Below are 25,764 nucleotides of genomic sequence, written 5' to 3' on the forward strand. Positions count from 1 at the left end.
AGCATTTGTTCTCCAAATTTACTCATTTAGGAGCTACATGATACAAAATCCACATAGCAAGCCACTTACTTATTCCCATGTGTAGCAAGCTGTAGGTCAAGTATCAAGCAAGTAGCTTTAGAGAGAGAAAGAACGAAAAGAGTAAAAGCATTTACATTCCAAAACAATTAAAATGCAAAGAGTGCTATAAGATATGTTCTAAAGCTAATCACCATACATATTGGAAATGACAAGCATTTTTAGAAATGGATTTTATTTAATGTTTTTTTTTTCGAAATATAATACTTTTTGAAACACCAATGGTGACACAGTTAAGGTGTTCACCCTTCAGATGTTTTTCAATTGAATGTTTTTTTTTACACAGATGGGCTTAAGTTAAAAGATACTAGTTGAGCTAAGTTCCTGTAAAACAGTTACTGTGTTTTCTAAGTAAATGTCCCTCATGTTAGAGATAAATGTATATTTTTACTACGTGGGATAGCAGACAGGCTTTTGTTATTCTTTAATTATCCCTACCAATTACCGTTGCAGATGTTGGAGGCTCCCCTTAGCTGAGATTAATAAACTCTACCCACATTCGCCTGAGTTTCGTGAATTACATAATTTTATAGCAGTTTTTTGGATAACATAGCTTCCACCTGTTACGGCTAATTGTGTACATGTCCTTATTTAGGGTTGAAATCTTATTCATGTGCATCCACAAACTTGAAATACTGAATTTAAGCACAACGTCTTTTTATATTTCGTCCAATAAAACCACAAAGAAGTAAGATACAGAGAAAACACTTAATGGTGCACTTAAGTGGTGTCTAGCAGTAGTCGTTGGTGCGCTTAAGTGGTGTCTAGCAGTAGTCGTTGGTGCGCTTAAGTGGTGTCTAGCAGTAGTTGGTGGTGCGCTTAAGTGGTGTCTAGCAGTAGTCGTTGGTGTTTAGGGAAGAGTCAAACATCGTCGTTTTTTCTAACCCCCTCTCGATTACGTACTACAACTCTAACGCTGGAAGAAGATCATATTCCTTGTGCGATAGGAACTTACGTACAGTGCTCGCCGTTGGACTCTTCCTCGGTCGTTAGATGTACAGAGTGTTTCGAAACTCTCACCCGAAACTCCGTGGGCATGTTCCTTAGGTTAAGACCGCTGTAAGTACAAACACTAAGTTTCCTCTGTACCTTACTTCTCTGATAAACAAACATATCTATAAAACTTGTAACACAATTTATAAAATTTACAATTTTGTACATGCAACTTATAGTACAAAAAGATAGGTTCCCTTAGCACTAACGATGTTACAGAATGTACGTATAGATGCTGTATTGTATATTGTATTGTTACTGTTTAACAGCAGCAATTCTGTAGTCTTAAATGCTCAAGTCCACAACACATTTTAGCGTTCAAAAAATGTCTATAAAACTTCAATATTTTACAATTTTAAAGCTGGTATAGTCAAAAACCCTGAACTTTCCATTAACAAATAAGCTGTGCTTTGAAGTGTTTACATTTGTCAATATTTCTAGGCATCTCTTAAACCAGCCGAGCAAGATTTGTTTTTCAATTTACATCTACTATTGACTTAAAAAGTCTAATTACCTAAAATAAATGGAAAAATATTAAAGTTAATTCAGTGTAGGGTTGTAACTCATGTAGTCGTTGCGAGATAATGGGTAATTAGTGTTTCACACATTGCCTCTACAATTCCCAAACATACTAACACATAATGAATGTGAATAACGTGTAATAGATATTGAGTGTTGTATGTATTACCGATACAGTTGTTTCATCACACTATAACGCTATTTTGTCGAAATTTGACGAAACCAAACAGACATTGGTATATCTATATTTGTAAAAGAGGAATAAGTTATATAAATAGGTATAAATTAAAAGCATCAGTTCAACCACGCGTGTTTCCAGCATATGGTTAAATTTTCAATTGTATAAAAGCTATTTCATATGAATACAGATTTTTGAACTGGAATTGGACTGAACTGATTTTTAGAAAAAGTGTTGTGAACTCATCCTTACTGTGTGGCTATAAACTACAGTCAATAGTTTTCGAACAATTATTCATTTCTCTCAACCCAGTAGCTTTCATAAAATCTATGTATGTATGCAGTATTCCGAAGAACAATGAGAATAAACACGGTCACATTTTCACTGTAAACACTATACGAAATTCAAGTGGCCAAAACATTGTTATAAAATACTCGTCCGCGGCTCCAATCGTTGGTATTTGAGTCACCCACCCATTAATCACTCCGTGCGGACGTTTTCAATGAAGCGGGCAAACGCTGATTCAACAAGGGTCTGATAACAGTTGTTTAAACGGACGAAAATCGCCTTATATTGTTATATTTGTTCCAACATTTACTTGTAAATATTTGACAACATGTTTTATATTACAAAATCCTTTGAACTATTAAAATAAAAACGGGACAATGGCAAAGTAATGTACAGGGTGGCCAAAAAGTCCCTTAACACAATATTGCAATACATATAAAGGTAGTACACTATTGTTATAAACACGACTGAGCAAATATGCGTACGTGAGTTGTCAGGAAACGGCCTCATTCTCCTTTACCCCACCACCGCTTCGGCCCTAGAACATCAATTCAGTTTTTTGTCTAAAGGGACTTTTCAGGCGTGTGTCACTTTTGTTCCGTGGTTGAAGGCTAATTTCTTTACATCACTTTTGTTCCGGGAGTCTGCAGGTAGATTTCGTAGTCGGCCGAAACGTCGCTTTTGTTCCGCAGACATCACTCATCGTCCGCGAGAGAGAGGCTGCACTCTCCCTTCCCCAAATCCTCTCTTTCATCCTCCTCCAAATTCTTTCTTTGATAGGTCAGGTTAGGTTAGGTTCAGTTAGGTTAGGTTAGGTAAATTATTGATAATTTTGTTAAGGAGAAAATGATTATTTAACGAGTTTTAAAGCCCGAGAAAGGAGTTAAAGTTTTAATGAAAGAATAAGGAGGAGGGCGAAAGAGAATATTTGGGGAAGGGAGAGTACAGCCCCTTCTCTCGTGGAACAAGAGACATGTCCGCGGAGCAAAAGCAATGTTTTGGCCGGTCCCAACAAATCTAACTGCTGACCCCCGGAACAAATGTGGTGTGAATAAATTAGCCTTCAACCGCGGAACAAAACTGATACGTCCCTTTTCGGCCACCCTGCATATACTAACGTAATTATTACTGTATACAACAGTAAGTCTGGTTCTAAGAATGTCGGTTCTTTGGTATTAATTAATTTTGTAATATTTACAAAAAAATCTACGGTAATCAAAGTTTATTTGGATACGGGATTTGTGGGAATATTAGGCTATTCTTTTAACACAAATCAGGTATTTTTAGGATTTCGTCCATTCTATTCAACCGACCTAATTCAGCGAGACTAGGTCAAGCAGATCTCTTCCCTGGTTTAAATGTCATTTTATTAAGTTAAGTTTTTTATTATACAGTAACCTGTGTGTCTTAACTAAAATGTATATATTTAATACCACCACTATCAAGGTTTATTGAAAATAATAATGCGTTCCTTCCATTAGAGCTTCATTGTAAGTAAACTTGTTAACAGCATGTTTACTGTCCATGTAATTTTATTATATTTTTTGTATATTTTAATTATACATTGTTTCAAATATAGTTACCTAAGATTACCAAGATATTCACACATTTAACTATTTAGTTTGGTATTAATAGCTTGTTGTATGGTTAATGGGGGTTTCATTGCAACCACTTCGTATGGTAATGGTAATATAGAAGGTAAAAATGAAATTAGAAATTTATTTTCACGCCACTCAACGACACGATATATTTTCCTTTTGATCGGCATTGTATTTTTCACCGAATTAATTGATTAAACAATTAATTTGATTGAATTAATTTGGTGATACAAAACAATGACAAACAGACAATAATCGAGATAGGTTTCGGATTTCTTAGGCTTTCTTAACGTAAAAATAACCAAAAACTTTATTATTCTACGGAATTTGAAGAGAAAACTTAATTTTTTTTTACATTGATACACACATAAAACAATACATATAGAAATATTCTACCGTTTCACTTTGCGTTTTAAAATCTCGTAAAGTTGTTTCTTATATGTGACCGACATTTTTTTCAGTTAATCACTTTTAATACCCCCCCCCCCCAACATAATCAAACAATGTATTTAATTTTTATTTAAAAACCAATTACTTCATATAAACAGACATGAGTTTGGATTAAGAAACGTCAATTTACATTAGGATTAGTCGTGGTTTCAGGATAAGCAAGATTCCCAAATTAATCAGTGCTGTGTAGAGTGGGTCGCCAAACTGAACGCACCTCTGATGGGATCGGTCAATATTTGAATTGAAAATCTAAAGGTCTCGTAAATTGATTACTTTCTATGTAAATCATGCCATTACAACGTTACATCAATAATATGTCCTTCAAATCATGATATATGCAGAATTTGCGATGGGATTCTCTGCGGACCCTTTACATAGTAGTTATATCGATATTAAAGTGATCGTAATCACTTACACAAGGAATTGTAATAATAATTATTATCAATATTATTGTATATAAAAATATCCAGGGTGAAGTTTACTCGCCAGACAAAAATGCTTAGGACAACGGCTTACGCTATTTTATTTACTGACTAATTCATCATAACATACATGTTTGAGTTAGATGTGTAATTGATTGCTGTGGGAGAACAGACAGGCTTTGTTATTATTATTTAATTATCTTTACCAATTATCATTACAGGTGTTGGAAGCGAGTCTTAGCTGAGATTAATAAACTCTACACACACTGGCTTAAAACTCTGAGTATTTTCTTTCCTTCTAGATATTTCCCTATAAGGAAGTAGCTATAACCGTAGGTGGCACGTTCTTGTTGATGTCACTAGAGGCCAAAAACACTATTCTTCCAAATGTATATATATATATATATATATATATATATAAGATTATATAAGACAAACACATCTGCTTAGATCTGTGAGCGCGATAACATGGGTAATTTTTTTCCGATTTTGATAAAATATGGCTTGAATGTGTAAAGCGCGATAAACTTGAATGAGTTCGCAAACCAGCATGATTGGACCATGGGAACGGGGTTTTACGGGGGGTTTTATGGAGTACAAATTGGGTTTTCTCATATTCGGCCCTCAAAACACAAAAATTCCCAATTTCTAGACCTTTTTAAAGAGTTTTTAAAAAACAAATCCAGTATATAAAGTGTTTTGTACAGTTATTAGTTACGTTATTTATTTATTTTATTGTAAGCTATTATTTTTTTACAAAAAAAAAACACACTTTATTAGTTTCCCAGTAGCAGGAAACCTAGGTATTCGTTAAACAGAATGTTATCTAAAAAGATTTAATTGAAAATCAATTCAGGCAAATAGAAAATCGCTTAGACGGCAGGTGTGCTGCGGCGGGAATATTTTTATTGTTGTGTGGGTTTATCACAGTGATTCACGAAAAAAGTGTGAGAGAACAACTGTTAACCTAATTTAAAAAGTACTATGTTTATTGGCGGAACTAGTTTGCACGAACAAACAATCAAGTTTGCAACGTTTATTTGACACGCTACTGGTGTCATCTGGAGCGGTTCTCACACGACTGTGTTGCCTAAATGAAACACACATTACATCCTTACATATAACTTCTTTAATATGTTTATATTAAAGTTTATTTTATTACAAACTTTTAGTGCAATCCTGCGTTATGTATTTGTATAAGTTTTAAATAGGAGAGTTCACTCTTACACGTGATGTAATTTTATATTGGTTGGATACAAATTCACAACAAAGTTGTTAATTGGATCCTATGAATGATGACATGTACTATTATATAAAATACAGTGTTTTAATTTTTAGGACTTAAGAACCATTAATTCTCGCAATTTCATGGAGATGTTTGAAGTAAAAAAATATTAAAAATGTTGAACAAATCTTTACAGGTTGACTTGGTCGTATTTTAAATTTTAAAAAATAGATAGGTAATGCACCCTTCATTAAAGATAAAAAACTGCCATCGCCCTCTCTTAAAATACACAATCGTTAAAAAGTTGTTACGTGTGGGAAACTCAACCTAGTTTAAATCGTACAACAGTTGTCAATGTTTCAAGTCAGGTTTCAAAGATTACCTCTGGAAATTACAGTAGTAATGCACTGACTCATTATAGGTAATATTTATAAATATTTATAATGTATAAAAAACAAAACTAACTAATTTTTATTCTCAAATAGGCTTAAACTAACGCAACTAACCCTTAACAGATTAAACAAAACCTAATGACTACACAATTAACAGCAAGACAATCAACAAACAACAAAATCGGAAAGTACATATAAACACATTTGTTTAATCGATTGAATGCAATTAGTTGGCTAATTGACTAATTGTTTGGTAAAATACAACAATTACTAAAATAGTTTGTAATAGATTAGTGTGAATAACATAGTGCACTTAGTGTTTTGCAGTAAAATAAATATTTTGCAACTAAACATAGATATAGGAAATAACTATTGGCATTAGAAACAAATTTGTAACTAAATATTTCTTACTTTACTACATTACATGTACTATACTATTCTTACATGTACAATGTACATGTACTGTATTAAAATGTGTTACAGAAATTCCCTTTAGATACTAATAACGTGGTCTTTTAACCAAATACTTTTATACTACGTGTGGCATATTATGTGTGTAACTGCCTACATTGATCAAGGGTTGGGCTAACTCCACAGAAGAAATAGAGGTGATTTTATGATGGGCAAGTATAATTATGACTCTTAATTGATTTTGACCTTGGAGCAATTCTAGCAACACTGACTAAGCTCCTAATTTTCGTCAAATATAGTCTATTAAATATTACAAGTGGGAATGTAAACTTATTAGAGGAATATCTAGCAATAATGTTTACTTTCTATTTCATAGAAGGACACGTATTACACATTTTATAAACATAAATTATCATGTACATAAATGTTAAGCTGTTTATGATTACTATTTACTATTAACTCTATTAATGGAAACCTCAAAGATACATTTGTGAATGGCTATGATTGAACTGGATTCCTTTGAAGAGGTTTGTGAACCACGGAACTTCAGCAGTGAGTTTTGAAATCCCGCTTCTCTTTATTGATATCATACATCTGTATGTGACAGTTGGTACTCGTGACATCGTCGACACGTCTGTTTTGCATTTTTGTACTTTGTATTTGTTTACAACTTGATGAAAACTTTCTAAGATTAATCAATGATTTGTTTATAAAGACGGATACACAGCGTGATAACACACACACATACACAGTAGACTCAACACATAACACGTTTAAGCTTTTGTTATTACAACATTGCTGGTTGTATTGTAGATTTCAGATACGCAGTTAAATAGCTTGATAGTTTTGATAGTACATACTACTATCAACACATTTTTTACTATCAAAACTCTGCAGACTACCAACAGTAGGCTACAACACCCCGCAGCTCATGTAGAGTCATAAAAACACTTAATGTAAAAATATATAAATGTCATATATAAATGTATATAAGTGTGTTGTTAACTTTTATTTATGTTATTATGAAAACATGTATAATTGTATTGCTATGCTCTAGTAATAAAATTCTATATCTAAAAAGGTCTAGTTTACTAAGGTGAAACATATACAATAACAAGATACAATTAAAGAGAAAATAATTTATGGGTTTCAGTGAGTTTGTTTAAATATTTTATAGACAAACAATTTCCTTTAATACATCATACTACCATATAAAATATATTATTTAAACCTATTTTTACTAACCATACAATCACTTAATGAATAACTGTACATATTTTATTAATGTTACAAAGAATAAATCGCAATTATAAAATTATATTAAAACACACGTGTAATGAAGGAGACTTTAAATTAGAGTTCAAACAAACTGAAAATAAAAAATAAAAAACCGAGACAATTAATTGGCTTTTTAAAAACTTAAACTCGGTTGAAGTGTTCAACTCAATTAGTAAATTTAAACCAGGTCAGTACGACTGCTCGGGAAGTTTTAAGTCAGTTGATAATCGGAAGTTTAAATATAACTCAAAACATACAAGTATACACGTGATTCTATTAAAACTTTTGATTTGATTTTTTTGAATTTTATGTTCTTTTAAATTCCAACAGTTTTTATACATAACAAATGTTTACAACGTATATGTAAACTTAAGATTATATTGTTATAATATAAATGCTATATGTGTTTGATCATGCACATATAGCTATACATTTTATACCTGCAACAGAAGTTCATCATCTTGTAATCTGAACTAATCATTTTAATTGGACCAAAACCCTTAAAAACAACATTTTGTTTATTAAATTTCCAATACGTACATAGTTTTAATACTGTAGCATTAGTTACATTAATGATAGAGATTCATATTATGAAAGTACAAACAACGAATACCTTGAAAATCTAGAGTCTGTTATAAATTATCAAACATACAATTTAAGTACAACTTTGAATTATACAACTTGGTAAAACGATTTACCAAGCTAAAATTAAAATTCGGAAGAGTTCCAGCCCATAGTGAGTGATGGTCAATAGATTCAATCTGCCCTGTCATTGACTAATGATCGTGCTGTTTTCCCCAGGATACCGTCTGAATTGCTTAGCAGGTGATTGTGGTTGGATAGACTTCAACTAGAGGAAATTGAATTGTTTGATAAAATTATAATGAAACTTATTGCATCAGCTCAAAAAATCCCATTTCAACGGATGAACCATAACAAGTATATTTACAATATAGCTTTATCAATAAAGAGAACCACGTCGATAGGTAATGTTAGTCAATAAGAAAATTGAGGGATTTGATTTATATCTTAAGTAACTTTTTATGAAGAAAAATAAGTAAATGCTTTCAAGAAAATTCCAGTATGTGCCATATTACTAAGCAATCCAGTATATAAACCTTCCTCTCACCTGTTGAACACATACCTGAGATCTTTTTCCACGGTACGTCAAGTGAGGTCGATGTAAGGCTGCAGGGTTTGAACAGTACATAGCGTCCAACTTACTCACAACTAGCTTTAAAATTATTCTATAGATACAGAGAATACCCTGGAAAACGTTGACTCGGCTTGTCAACCTTACTGTTCATTATATGACAGTGATAACAATTTTGTAGGGTAAAAAAATAATTTAATACATTGAAGCATTGTTTTACGCCCAACGGTTGTATAGAGAAAATTCCAAAAACTGTAAATTTACAATGCCCACGTTATTTTGATGGAGAATTTAAAGATTGTAATTTGATTGTACATATTTCATCTTGTACATATTTCATCTTTGGGAACTTTTTTCATTTAATTTCAAAGCTATCAACGGTTCTATAAAAAAAAACTCACGTTATTTCTTTTCCTGAGGTAGCAAACCTAAGTACTCATTAAAATAAATGTTATTTGCAAATAGGAAGAAATCTGAAAATTTTAAGGGAATGTGTTACTAAAAAAACCAAGCCAGGTAAGAGATTGATTTTTTTTATGGTAAAAAAAATATGGAACCAAAGTTTTTACGCCATTCGACTTTCTATATACCACCTTTCCATAGTCCGATCATGCAGGTTAGTGAATTCGGTCGATTAAATGTAGGTTTACACGTTTGTTCCAAGTTTCAAGAAAATCGGATGACATTTGCTCGAGTTATCGTATTTCATTTGTTTATTTGTTTGATGTATATATATATATATATATGTATATATATACATATATATATTGTATTTGATATTGTTCACGTTTAGGGCTACTGTAATTAATATTAATATATAATACACCATAGTACCCTTTTTTAAGTTTTTTTTTTTTTTTTTTTTATTAAAAATAATTTAAAAAAGGGTACTATGGTGTATTATATATTAACATATATATATATATATATATATATATATATATATATATATATATATATGAATATGAACATATGCTGTATTCCTTTACCCCTAAGGAAATCAAAATGAAAAATAAATCGGTCCCGGGTCTAGGTCTTAAAATGAGACCCACGGTAATGCTAGGCAATTCACTAAAATGTTTTGTTTTTCATTACAGTTCTGAAAAATATGAGATTATACGAAAACTACAGTGAAAACATTTATTTGGCTTAAACAAGGGCTTCGTTGCCACGATTGCTGTTGGTTGTGAGAGATATTTTTAAATTCCAAAAAGTATTTAATTGTTTAACTGCTTTAATATACAATTACAACGTGATTCCTATTCCAACAATTGTAAATAGTTTGATACATTAATCATATGGCTACTGTATATTCAGTCTGCATCAGTGATTAATATTGCACGGTTTGGCCAATAGATGATATTCTACAACATATATTCCCATTACGTGCTGCTATCTATCTGAATATTATTGTTAAAATACCATGTTATAACATTAAATACACTTAACAAAGCAAAGTAACAAAGCATGTAATGTTATGTTATGTTATGATTTAAAATTTACATTATAATTACATACATCTATCAAATACCTAATATTTGTTGTAGTATTAGAGGCATGTGTAAATAACAATGTTTATACAGTAATATGAACGTTATGTATTTTTTTACTTTGAGAAATACTTACACCTGATCGTTTTTTTATACATTATTGTTTTTTTTTTTGTACTGAACATAAATGTATCTTAGTTTGGATGTCATTCATAAGAGGTGTGATTTTTAAGTTTAATTATTTAAAGTTTACATATTTTATCTGGATATAATATTATTTCCATATTTGATATATTGTAAAGTACTCATAAGCACTCATAACACATGACTCATAGATCATGGGCTTATGCCTAATTGCTTTTTATAATAACTCTATCATATTTCACTTTCTATCTCAAAAAATGTTTAATCCTGTTAATCCTGTTACATAAACGTTATACAGTATAATATATATTACTATTTATTTTATGTATCCAATATGGCTTAATTGTGGCCACATTCATTATGTTATCATGTTATTTCCAACAATCGTTGATCAAGATACAGAATATGTTTGAGGTTAAAAGGCGTCAAGTACAAAGACCAATACTGATTCCATCTCAAATATTTTCATACAAATGTTTCCTGACTACCCAAAGATATAAGAAAGCAGATAGGTCGTGGCAAAGCAATACAAAATAAAAAGTAACGAGTTAAACCAATTCAATTTTCCTATTATTGATCTTTTTTAAAAAATAAAACATACTAAACTGAAATGTGGTTTTCTATTGGTATGCAGAAAGTATGATTTTGCAATCTCCCTCAAATAATCTTTGCCCGACATAATTATCCTAGATTGTAATTTAAATAGCATTACCCTATACGGTTTTAAACATGCTGAATTAATAGCCTAAAATACTCAACACCTCCCAAATCTTCACTCGACAACATTGGAGGCCACTTAGTGTTCATTCAAAGTTAACTCAGTACAACTTGTGAACCACTCTGGCACTGTTAATATATAATGGGACAAATGGTAGCCTAGTCAACACTTGCTTGGGGAAACACTTACTTGTTTTATACTCAAAGTGTCTTCGAGAGAGTTAAGTTGCTTGGAACCACATTTACGAAAGGAAAAGTCGTATGAACCAACCTCTTTTAAGGCTTGGTGGAATATATACTGGGATTTATTCGAGGAAAGTTAAATAAGTCATACAATAAGTCAAGCAATGAATAAACAAACAATCTGCATGCGATGTTTGTTCAATACTAAAATAACCTATTCTATCTACTTAACTGAAGAATTGTTCGGATTAGGTGGTGGTAAAAAAAGACAAATAATAATAACAATAGACTGTAAATAATAGGTTGGAAAACGTCAAACTTAAATTCGCATTTATTGGCGAAGAGTTTTGTTCAGAGAGAATGTGAATGATTTATTTCCTGAAAGCATACAAAATGTTCAAGGAAAATCCGATAAATACAAAATCATAACTAGCCTAAGCCTGCAACACACCATGCAGAGAAGAAACCAAAATAAAAACCATCACATTTACCATTGTTACAACGACCAATAAAGTATGCCTACTTACTATCAAGAAGAGGCAATTGTAAAAGATTAAATAATCTTACAAGTCAGTAACAACACTTTTCTCACCTTACTGGACTTATGTGTGGTAATAGATGCAAAGTTTCTGTTTGTGTGATTACACATTAATGATACATAACTTCATATTTTAAACACACTGCACATTTGCTAATCGAACGGAACTACTATAATGACCACCATGTAAAATAACAGCTGTATGAATTATGAAGTTCCTCAAGATCATAGGTTAAGCAAATGTGGGTAAAGTTTATTAATCTCAGCTAAGGGCTGCTTCAAACCTCTGCGACGGTAATTGGTAGAGATAATTAAAGAATAACAAAGCCTGTCTACTATCCCACGCGTTAAATAATCATCTACCCCCTACCTTGAACTTAAGTGTAATAAACGTTTAAATGACATCTATTAATAATGAAATTATCAATCATCATTTAAGTATCGATAATATTTCAAATACTATAGGGTGTAAATATATTCTCATTGGTAACAAAAATATAAAATACAATTACAATGTAGAATTTTAAAATATGTTAGTTTTAATTGTTCATATTATTTGTTTTTCCATTTTCATGCAATCCATGTAAAAATGGAAAAAGGTATCTCTAACGTATATTAAAATAGACCTTAGGTGTAAACAACAGTTTGATTCCACATGTATATCGTTCATTAATAAACCATCACACTTAAGCCTCATAAATGGTTTTTACAGTTTTATAAGTTAGCATACGACTTATCCATGTTTACTAGAAATAATCTCTACTTCCAAGAACAATTAGGCACAAATTGTAATAAAACCTTTTTTTTGTGAACAAGAAATACGGCTCCTTAACAACCTATTAAAAATAACAACACAACTTTAATGCAAGGTGTAAACAAGTTCAGCATAAACCTTGAGCAAAGTTTCAAGGACACTAGACAGGAACTGAAATTGGAAGTTTTTAACTGATATTGACAACGCAGATGGCTTTGAATGTTCTCATTAAAGTACCGGTACTGACTAATAATTTATTATTCATTTCATATACGATAATTGTTTCATCCAAACTACTCTTAAACTATCATAAATATTATTAATTTAATTAATCACCGGTTGATACAGATATTTATTAATTTTTTTTTATAAATAATACAAAGTTTTTTGTCCTAGTTTTTAAGTATTACATTCTCCTCTACAGCTAGATATTATTCTGTAGGATTCCCAATCATAAATCTAAATTTTATGAATATAAATAAACTGCAATTTAGCGTTGTAAGTCAAACAAATATTTGTTACATCAAATTAAAATGACAATGAATTCCTATGGAAACAGTAATGATATGTTAAAAACTATCTTTGATGTAGTACCAGTACCAGTACTAGAGGGCTTTTGTTATCAATAGTCTGGGTAGGGGATGATTTTAGTGTTTAGAACACTGAATTCTTTGTACATTCGTTTTCAAACCATTTATATGATGACTTAAAAGATTCCCCTGGCTTTACATATTAAATTATACTTTTTATATATTTTGAACACGAATAAATACAACTGTTGTCGGAAAATTGCTATGAAGTTAACACCAATGATGTTTTTTATTGCTTAACATTATTGCAATCATTTTAGGTTATTATTAAAATATAAACACTTCAAGTGTACTTTTCCAAAATACTCCTGGGCAAGTTCCAACAAGCTTCGAAGGTGTTGAGAGACACGGACAGCCATTGACAGCGGCTGTGTCTGGATTAGCCATGTTGGACTTATGTAAATCAGAGTACTGTACTTGACTGGCTAGGAGGGGCTGTAAGTGTTACGTTCCATCGACTTCAAATTATAAACTTTTTCTAAATACACAAAATTAATATTTTCCTCTTGTGAATAGTATAAAATAGTTGTGTATTGGTTGAATGACGAACTAAGAGTACTATTATATACAAAAACAATTTAACTTATTTAAATAAACTAAACTCAGTAGAACTAATAGATATTTTGGACTTCGTCCTTCTTTTAACTAAAAAATCTCCTTAGACACCATCACGACCATAAGTTATCGAGAAATCAAAATTACACTGGGAAATCAATAGATAGTTAAAAGCAAAAAGGTGGTAATGATAACTTTGCAAATATTGCATAAATCGGTTTATTTTGTTCTAAATTGTGGTTATGTATAAAATTCAAAGATTAACTTTATTTCCACATTTACCTGTGGTTATAGCCTTTAATATCATGAAAAATTTATGTTCGCAACTCATTATAAAGCTTGATTTTTTAGGAAACAAAACAATAACTTTTAGAGACTATGTAAGAATATTCTTAATCAGTAAAACTTAACATGCAATTTGACTTTTACCTTACAAGTTAAAAATCAAACTTTATTTTAAGACGGTACTTTCCTGTTAAAGGGAACATTCATTATTATCGATGATTTTTTCGATATATCGATATTTTTATTTTCCGATCCATTACAAATTGACAACAACTAACTGATCTTGTTCAGGCTAAAATAGTATATTATATGGATTAAGAAATGAAACTGTTCTAAGCTAACCTAACATAACCAACCAAACTTGCTGGACCATTTGGGTTTGATAATAGAAAAGGCAAGTTAAACACGGAATTTTTAAATGTTATAGCAAGTTTGGTTAGTTATGTTAGGTTATTTTTTTTACAGTTTCGTTTCATTATTGTTTGTTGATACCACGATTATTAGAAAAAAACCCGGTATGGATCATAAACATAAACAAAATGACGTTGTTGGCTTGAATCCTATACTAATAGCATTGAACATATGTTTTAGCAGTTCCATTGAACCAATGTTAAATCATGTTTGTTTTCGGGCCAAAAACGTCATTTGTTGATGTTTATGATCCTTTCTAGTAATCGTGGTTGATACTGAACAATATTTATCTCGTAGTTGTCAGCTGATATGTTTCAATTTGTTAATATCGATATATCGAGAAAAAATCATCGATAATAATGAATGTTCCCTTTAACAGGAAAGTACCTTTAAGGCTTTGTCATTAATATTGTAAACGATCACTGATGCATGTCAAATATTTCCCATCATTTATCTGCTAAAATCTAGGGACAAGAAACAAGAAAAATAAACATCAGTTTAATTACGAGTGTCCTACTTAAAACCCGTTTGTCTAACCTGAGAGGATAAAAGCTTTCAATGATTGAACCAATCAATCCAGCTGATTTCTCTAGTTTTAGAAACTTATTTCCTTGCATTTATTACTTTGTCATTGAGGATACCAACATTCTTCATTAAAAACAGTTTTAATTTAATGTGATCTGAAATGAGTAGTTAACTTAACAGTAGGAATTGTTAGGAATAAAAATATTAATTCGCAAATAGCTTTTAATAAAAGTATAAAAAAATAAAAGTTTGTCCTTTAATCTTAGATTATTACATTATTAATTCTCATTGGCAGGCTGATATAGTAAAAATACTTTAATTACGACGAACAAAAAATATACATTTTAAACAAAATATTGTAAACGCGTGTTGTACGCCTATTTAGATGAGAGTGGACAGTTTTCTTATCCTCTGCATAATAATTTCACCAAGCACTTTCGTTAACGTATAGTTAAATTTTGCTATTGTAAAAAATGAGCAGATTTGAAATATTTTGGCTTTAGACAGTTTAAATTGTTATGATATAGCTGACTAATGTGCTTCACGAAACATCAATAATAATCTGATGTTAGTGTTGTGTTTCCATTAGTACACGTAATGAGATTGTATTACGTATTGACCTAAAATGTTATATATAATACGTCGTTCTTAATTATTCTCGATTAATATTTTCGATTTAAAAGCTCAGAGGCTAAAACATAGATTTCTATTAAATTTAAACCCCATGTTTAGTTGGTGCATGCATTCATCGAGTTAGGTAAATGTATAAAGCTCTCAAGATAAAAAGAAATTATACTTTAGAAGTTGACACACAACTATTTGTTATGCATCGGAAGTCCAGAAAATATCACATGTGGTGGATTTATGTGTGATGTGGTACAGAACAGGCACCAAGATAGCTTCCACGTCTATTCCTAGAATTAAGTAGTCGTGCAATGTTTCAGAACTCTACATACATGCAACGGAACATTTAACTGTCGTTATTTGTGTAATAAAATCCTGTTCTACTCTTCACAGTCTACGAGTTTGATTTATTTAATTTTATACTATTAATAGTTTACTAGAGAGAAACAAACGTTTAAAACAACACGATAACTGTTAAAATTCATAAGGAAAGTAAAGGTTAGTATTAGATTTACCGAATAGTAGTATTTTCACTTTTATAAAAAGAATGAGAAGACCACATAATGTAAAAATAACAAAATATTTATAAATCATATTTTGTAGCAAATATTTTTGACGTTTAGGCGTTGGAATTGAGGCTGTGGCTACTTCGTACAACATGTTAATGGCATAATACCTTGTCGACACATATCCGTTAGTGACTACACCCACCAAGCCATAGAATCCAAGTACGCTGTAAAGTATGCTACCTGTCGTGTGATGTTCGATAATGCATTCACAAAACAATCATAATTACAGGAACAAAATACTAAAATGTAGTATGATTATGTCGAGTTTTAAATAACATTTACTCAGTACTATTTGAAAGTAGGGGATTTTGATCTTCAATTTACACACATGAAATTCAGAAAGTAATTATTTGTAATGAGTTATTTATTAATCCTCTATAGTACACAAACATGAATTTTAATATATTATTTTTTTTATAAATCAAGTTAGATTAATTTAGTGTTTCGTCCTTTAAATAGAATTGTAGTAGTCACGATCGTTTTGAAACAGATGTATAACATTTTGAAACATAATATAATTTACACTCCGCTTTATTTTATTCTTTATTCGTACATATCGACAGTAAAACACAAAAACTAACCTTCACATCTTAAATAGTCTGATCATTATAACAGGTATAATCTTGTTTGACAGAATGCAAAAACATATTACCATCTACTGTAATTATGTATGAGGTCCGATTCAAGCTAAAACACAATAAACTATTACATTCTACCACAATGTAAAATGATTTATCTGTAAGGAAAGTACTGAATCATCAGTCAATGACAGACCAGATTGAATCTTTTGACCATCACTCATACTGGATGGTGATAATCTTATAGCTTGATAAACCTGACACATACAGCAGACATTTATATACAATTAGATTGATCTAAGAGTTTCTAAGATCAAGCAGGTATATTCAAGATCATATGCATTAGTATAATGCGTGATAATATGACTATTGGAGGAGATAATAAAGAAGCGTAAATGTATTAAAAATACCTGTCATCTATTGCATCCTAACAAAGCCATGCTCGCTTAAGGTTTAGAGAGGTTTTGAAACTAGATTTTTTCAAACCTACGACTCAGAGTAGAATGTGTCCAACAATTAGCTAACCTACTAAATGTTTAAGAAGTAAATACCCTCGCAGCAGCAAACCTGCTGACTAAGCAAATTTCTATCTACCTTGCTGAAATTCCACTAAATGTTTACCTTCAAATTGTCGGATTTATTTCCTATTTAAATAACATTATTTTTATGAGCACTTAGCTTTGCTGCTAAAGCGAAGAGAATAAGGTGTTTTTTTTGTTTTTTTTTTATATTGATAACTTAGTATGAAGTAAAAAAAAAATTTCCTAATTTCATAAAAGAATGTCCATAGAAAAGAAAAATACAATAGTTTATTTTATTCTCCATAAGTATAACATGGTATTTTTTAATTTACACTTTTTGGAATTTTTCCCATTTTTTGTCCAAGGCAAAAACAAATGCTAGGCACGAGCCTGGGATCGTTTTTCACATTACTTAATTCAGGCTAGACCTAGGGGTTGCGGCATTATCACTTTGATAATATCCATTGGTGATTTGGAGGGATTTGAACCCGGGATCTAAGTCCCGCGCTCGAACCAGTAGACCAGCTCGCTCCCCCATCACCGTTAGGTATACAACAACAGTGCAATATACATTTGTTTTTTGAAATCTACAAAATGGTTTGGAAAGCCAATTGTTACAATACACCACTTATTATTCCCCATCATCATAGGGCTTCATAGACATTTTGACTTATTACTATACCTAAAACAATTTGTCCATTATACCGTAACATTGTGTGACATTTTGGACTAAACACTAAATTATGAAATTTGAATGTAAAAATATTACTTCAATTTTCATGCCAAATGAAAATTACCTTTTACCTGTATTTCGCATGGTTTATTGTGCTTAACCATCATAAACAAAAAAACTAGAAAATAACTCGATGTATTGTAAAACAAATTGGCAAAGTATCTCTAACGGAAGTTAAAATGATTTCTCCGGCCATAAAGAGTCTTTGTAATACTGTGAGTTCATAATGGAAGAAGAACATTTCTAACCAGTCAGGGAAACAAATACTCGTATGTTTTCTTCCATTAAATGAAATAATTATCTCTTTGGCAATTGCTGTAAGTCAACGTTCTTTTCAAAATGTAAATTACCCGTTTAACGATTTAGAAACAATTTTCACCGTGTTTGCTTGTAATATAAGAAATTAGTTCGTCTGGATGTAAGCCTAGCAATTACTTTGAAAATGTATTTATTAAAAGATACAAAAGGCAACTTAGTTAATTATATTGAGGCATGTAATTAAAATTAAAACATAAAATACAATTTTTTATCCAACCTTTACATACCAGGACGCTAGGGCCGGAACTTCTCTAAGCATTGCTTCATGCTTTCCTAGAGGGTCGCAGCATAATCACATGGATAAAGCCCATTGCCGGGATTTGAACCTCCAACCTCGGGCTGCAGATTCCCCCGTTCTACCATTGATCAACTCTCTCTTATAAATTACTAGCTGTAACCCGCAGGCTTTGCCCCGTTTAACTTCTTAATTTTCAAGATTATCTCGTTCGCATGGCTCAATCACGTCCTGGTTGAAGTTTGTTCGCTACGCTCACTCACCTTTAGGTTGGAGCTCGTTCGCTACGCTAACTCGCCTCCAGGTTGAAGTTCGTTCGCTACGCTCACTCACCTTTTGGTTGCAAATTAGCTGTTGTCATAAATGTAAAAGAAATAATAGTGTTGCACCCTGTTGGTAATCCTTGTAACTTTAATGCTATTGAACATCATAGAACAGAACCAACTTGTTTAATTGAAACAGCTGTTAAAATTCAATAATTCCATTTCTCATAAGGTTAACATGGGAAACTCCAGAGCCACTGGGGCGGAGCCCGAAAGGATTTTTGAAATAAGAATATGCCTATATGTTAATCGGGAATGTGAGCTATCATCATGCCAAATTTCAGCCCAATCCGACCAGTATTTTTCGCGTTCACTTGTCACAAACATACATCCATACATCCATACATCCATACATCCATCCATACATCCATACATCCAAACTTTCTCATTTATAATATTAGTAGGACTATGGGAACTAAGACAAAGATATGCATAAAAGAGAATCTTCAGCTGTTTAAATGTTAATATCTCGGTTGAAATGATTGTAAACATCCATCAGTGTTAACAGTGGTTGCACTGAGTTAATTGGAATAAATAAGTACCTAATAATGTTTGTTTTCCAAATTTTGGATTTATTTTTAAAGTATTCAATTTAACTTATAATATCTATAATAATTGTGTGCTGAAACCATGTAATAGATACGAGCATATTTCCTTATCCTAAATATAAAAATTCCATCATTCCCATGCCCAACTGAATTATATACCTTACTTTTACATATTTTAAAACGTGTCATTTTTTATTTCACAATTTATCATCACATTATCACCATATTATCATCATATTATCACATCTTTATCGGCAGTGTTATGGCCGTCGGATCATTGTGTTTCAAGCTTACATTCAAGGTTTACCTCATTGTAGATGGTCTGAAATACATCTTGTTCTCAATATCAAAGTGCTTTGTCTATCACATTATTGAGTGCTGTACTTGGAACGTGTCTACATTGTCAAGCATGAGACGCCTAAGTATGCTATACATGTATGTTCAGATATCGTATTAAAGGATTCACACTATAAACAATAACACAGTTGAATAACACAAAAGTAATTTTAAAAGCTTTATTTTTGAAATGACTAAAAAAACAAAAAGCAACGCATACATGGGGTTCACAAAGGGGTGTCACAAACTTAAGGGGCTGATAGTACTAATAAAAAAGTTTATATGGGTCGAAAAGAATTTCGTTTAGCCGCTAGCCGTAATAAAAAAAAAAACAATTTATATCCCAAGAATTATTGAAGCTACGGAAACCAATCTTTTTACATACATTTATTGTGTCAAGACGCAATAAAAAACTTATGTAATTTTCTTTAACAAAAGCGTCAATTTAAAACTATTAAACTTAAATTACCAAAATATGGCTGGTTTTATGAAAAAATGACAAGAACACTTTTATTTAGTATTTTTAATTCCCAATACAACTATACCAAGTGCAAAATGGTCGAATAAAATATAGCTGAAATATCATGAATTTTTTTTATGAGGCAAATCTGACTAGATTAGCTTTATTCTACCTCATTTTACAACTAAAAACTGTGAGACTTCAGCTAATCTTTATTTGATATTTTTGAGCTTAGTATCGCTTGATAGGGAATTAAAATTGCTAAATAAAAATGTCCGTGGCATTTTTTCACAAAACCAGCCATTCTTTAGTAGTTTATGATTAAATATTTGAAATATCCACCATTTTTTATTTAAAATAAAAGTTGTATGTGCAAAGTTTGGTTTCCGTAGCCTAAATAATTCTTGAAATATAAATAATGTTTTGTAAAAAATACAAAATGGTGGCTAGTGGCTTAAACTTTTTTTCAGCATATGTTTATATGAACTTTTTTGTTTGGATTGATTAGTACTACAGTATTAGCCCCTGAAGTATATTACACCCCTTTATGGACATAATTTATACTCGAGTAATTCGGTCAAACATATTAAAAGTCAGAATAAATAATAAGTGTTGAGTGTTGGGTCTGAAATTAGATCAAGGTTATCTCTAACAAAATTATTTACCTTGAGGTAACTTTATTCATGTAGCTTAGAATAAGTGGAGAACAATAAACTTAAGTTAATGTGTTTCAGAATGGCGAAGCTCTAGAAACATATGTATTCGTCTGTAATATATATATATATATAACTAAAAAAATAACTTTATGGTATTTTGTTTGATATTAAAAACCTTGTTGTATGCAAAAACGGTATATTTACTTTAATTGTACTTCATTAACGTATTTTTTTATATAACAGCCTAACAACATTTCACCGTTCATATTGTAACTGTGTTCTACTCTATTTGCAATTAGCTAAAATATTTTTTCTGTTATCCTTACGGGTATTACAGAGGAAATATGATTCATTCTAGGGACTAAATCACAATTTGTATATACGCTAGTAATGTCAACCAACATTGTATATCTAAATCGTTATAGGGACCCACAAGTTGTAGCCTCACTTTTTGACAAATGTTCGAATTTAAACACTTGGTACCATACACCTAGTTTCTGAAATAAGCTTGGTAATTGTTAAACATAAGTATTTACCTTATCAAATCTGTAGGATTAAAAAGTTGCTTGGTACCTCAAATGAATCGCACTCGTCTTGAAGACATACTTACTTAAAAAACTATTTTACGCCACACTACACTATTTTGACCAAGGATTTTCCACGCAAGGATTTAGCCCAGAAAACAGCTGTTTGCCACCAGCTTCGTCAAATAGGGTTTCATTACGTACTACTGTACTGTATGAGTTTTACCGGACACCAATCAGCTGATTATACTGTATTTGAGTTGCAATGAGTAGTTATATCCTCTCTTAGAGGTTATGACTAGTGATTTTTAGTCCTTTAGTTGGTGGTAATATATAAGGATTTGTACAGATTTAGTAGTATGGCGTAAACTATCGTGCGAAACTCGTCCAAAATATGTTTACCGGACTTGCATGGAAATTCCTGTACTCGACTTCGTCTCGTCCGGTAAACACTTATTTTCAGGACTAGTAACGTAATATACTATATTGCCAAGGATGTATATTTAACCGTAGTGGGAACATGTTAAACAACAGAATGAATCACAGGTAATTTATTTCAAAAAGTTGATTATGCAATGCATACTCCTTCAATAAGGAAACGTCGTGCCGGTGTCGTAAGAGTAAAGAATATTCATCAAACTGATCTAGACATTTAAAGCAGAAAGTAAATTAAAGCACAAAGCGTTGACGTTACGGTTAATCAAACAGGTTGGCAGTAAACTAAAGGGTCTTCACTAAGTGTAAATTCATGTTTATCATGTATCCTTTATTTGTGAGACCTTCCAGCTAGGTTAAACCAAAGTTTGATAATCCTCCCTTGCTCCACGGTGAGTGATGGTCAAAACATTCAATCAGGCTTGTCATTGACTAACGATGCTACAGCTTACCTCAGATGTGTGGCTAAGTAACCGAAAGCCTTTAAAATATAATTTACTCTTTAAGATGTGGATTGAATCACTTACTACACAGCTGTTTGTTTCTATTAACAAATTACATTGAAAACAAGTTAGAAGTAGTTTTTGAGGTAATTTTAAAATAAAAAAAAACTACTTTAGTTTTGTTACATAGTTTGTTCAAATAACGGTGCAATATGACGAAAAATATAGTTGATCACACGGGCTAAAAGAGTGATTAAAAAAAGGAACCAATTTAGGTCCTAGTGATGAAATATTAGTCCAGTCAAGGAATGAGGTGTAGAGTGCGTGAGTTGGTAACCAAGCGATTCCTTCAGAAACTTGTTCAGGGGGCTTAGGGTGTTAACATACCAAAAGTCCTGACTCCTAGGTGGTGAGCCAGTGGGTGGAGGGGGGAAAAAGGGGGGGAGAAAGGTACGCATTTTGGGTTTTTTGATTATATCTCGAAAACTTTCAACTTTTTGTATACTATAGTAAATTATAAAATTGAAGAAGATTAAATTTTTTACAAGAAAAGTATATAATGTGTTTATTTTGGTTCAACAGATTACGAGTTATAACTTATTTAATTAATATCTTATCAAAATACTCCTTCCATAAGAAATACATGTAAATTAGTATGCGAAATGGAGCGAATCCTATCCGCCCAAAGGAAATATAACTGATATTCTGGAAATCTTGACAAAATTTCCAGTAATTTGACACTTTAATCAATAAAAATTGATCCAAAATTAAGGCGAGGGCGAGGTAACAAAATGTCGAGTTTTGGTGTTTTTTTATTGGAAATATAAAAAAAACCTCAAATCATCCCGTTTTTAAACGCTCACCCTCGCTTTAATCTTTGACAAAATTTCATGATTAAAGTGTCAAATTACTGGTAATTTTGTCAATATTTCCAGAATATCAGTTATATTTACTTTGGACGGATAGGATTCGCTCCATTTCGCATACTAATTTAGATGTATTTCTTATGGAAGGAGTATTTTGATAAGATATTAATTAAATAAGTTATAACTCGTAATCTGTTGAACCAAAATAAACACATTATATACTTTTCTTGTAAAAAATTTAATCTTCTTCAATTTTATAATTTACTATAGTATACAAAAAGTTGATAGTTTTTTTAGATATAATCAAAAAACCCAAAATGCGTACCTTTCTCCCCCCCCTTTTCCCCCCTCCACCCCCTGGCTCACCACCTAGGAGTCAGGACTTTTGGTATGTTAACACCCTAAGCCCCCTGAACAAGTTTCTGAAGGAATCGCTTAGTTACCTGCTCACGCACTCTACACCTACTTTTGGATCATTCATTGACTGGACTATATACAATTACAACAATGTAATGTTTTATAACGCCGTGATAAACGGTGGAAAGAAGGATTATTGGTCATTATTGCAATTAGTTTAAAACAAGTATTTCAAAGTTAAGTTTCCTTTCTATCACAATGCATTTCAATTGTTTTAAATTAACAACCCTTGTCTAAAAGGGAGTGTAAAAACTCCTGGAGGAGATGTTCACTAAGTCTAAAGGTTATGGATAAAACATGGTCTCAAGAGATCCAGGTACTTAGGTCAATTGGGGCTCTACATACTTCTGTCGTACAATTGGAGACTACAAACATTTTGACGATATAATTTGGAGAAACAATTAATTTTCCGTTTTTAAGGCCTATAACTTAAAACAAACAAAGATAACACAGTTGTAAGGTTAATTTGTACTAACCGTATAAATATTTTACATAAGGAGAATTAAATCAATAGTGGGCCCCTAAATCTTTTTAGATATAGGAATGGAATATAATGTAATGCTGTGTATTTTTATTTTTTGTTAAAGGATTTTTTATTAATTATTATTATTCGACATTTCTTTGGCTGTCTGTAACAGAAAAATCCTAAATATTATTTTAACCCAATACAGTACCTAAATAATTTGGACTTCTTAGAGAAATCCACTTTTAGTGTAAGGTTTTACAAAATTTTTTACAATAATATCATACATAATCAAAATCGTGGCTTTGGTGGTTTGATAAATAAATCATATTAGCTTAGCCTGAACGCTGCTGGCTCCAAAATGTATTTATCCATCCCGAGAGACTTCATAATCAGTTCGCCGGAAAACAGAGTTATCTCACTTAATTTAGTTCAATATTTTGTGATTCGTCTACATATAACTAAAATTCTTAAGAAAAAAAGAAAACAATGCAAGATCAAAAACAATGTAATATTTTTTTCGATATAATTTGACTGAAAGTGTTTGTATTTTTCAACCGGAGCTCCATCCAGGAAAAACTTGTGTTTGCTGTATAGTACATTATACATTATTTATATTATATTATAGTATATTAAACATTGTGCATTATAACGAACATTTTATCTGGCTTTATTCTCGACAAAATCCTATGTAAAGACGAAAGTGGAGACCACTTAGTGTTCATTCAAAGTCAATTCTAACACAACTTGTAAACCACTCCGGGACTGTTAATATGTAATGGGACAGATGGTAGCCTAGTCAACACTAAACTTGTTAGTGGAAAACGTATTGTCTCTCATGAAAATTTTGAAATTATATTAAAGTAGAAAATAAGTTCGGGTTATCTGTGGTTTGTTGACAAATTTTGCAGAGTTAAGCAAATTGTCAACTAAGCATTTATGCATTAAAATTAACAGGTGTTTTTAAGTATCTTATTCTCTAATACGAGCTATGTCTGTTTTTCTGTCTGTAATATATATATCGAAATCCAGTGGAAGGATTTTGGCAAAGGTTTAAATTAGAGACGTATAGGCCTAAAAACGTGATTGGTGTCAGCAACTACCTCAGAAAAGTTTGCATTTCGCTACACAACTCATTTGATAATAAAAAAAATAACATTGGCTTTATGTGTTGCTAAGTAACTATGTTGGTTGAATAAAATAACAAGGAAAAGTAAATAGTATATTTCGTGCCTAGGGCCGAAAATGAGGTTTTGCCGGCTCGAGATAGTTTTTAAGTTCGATACGAAGTCGAGAACTTAAATCGATCGAGAGCTGCAAAACCATTTAGGTCCGTGGTACGAACGCTATTTTTCACCACACTATACCCTATTACCACTATTCACCACTATAATAATGGACACTGATAGTCAACACAACACTACAACTTTAAGGTTATGTGAAAAAATAATTAGAGGAATCAGCAAAAATAAAAATAAATAGTTGCTAGGTAACAGTGACAATAACACAATTCTATTGCAATGCTATGGATTTTGATT

Source organism: Macrosteles quadrilineatus, unplaced genomic scaffold (genome assembly GCF_028750875.1).
Source record: "Macrosteles quadrilineatus isolate MER2022 unplaced genomic scaffold, UCM_ALF_1.0 Scaffold_3__2_contigs__length_128488019, whole genome shotgun sequence".
NCBI classification, from domain to species: Eukaryota; Metazoa; Arthropoda; class Insecta; order Hemiptera; family Cicadellidae; genus Macrosteles; species Macrosteles quadrilineatus.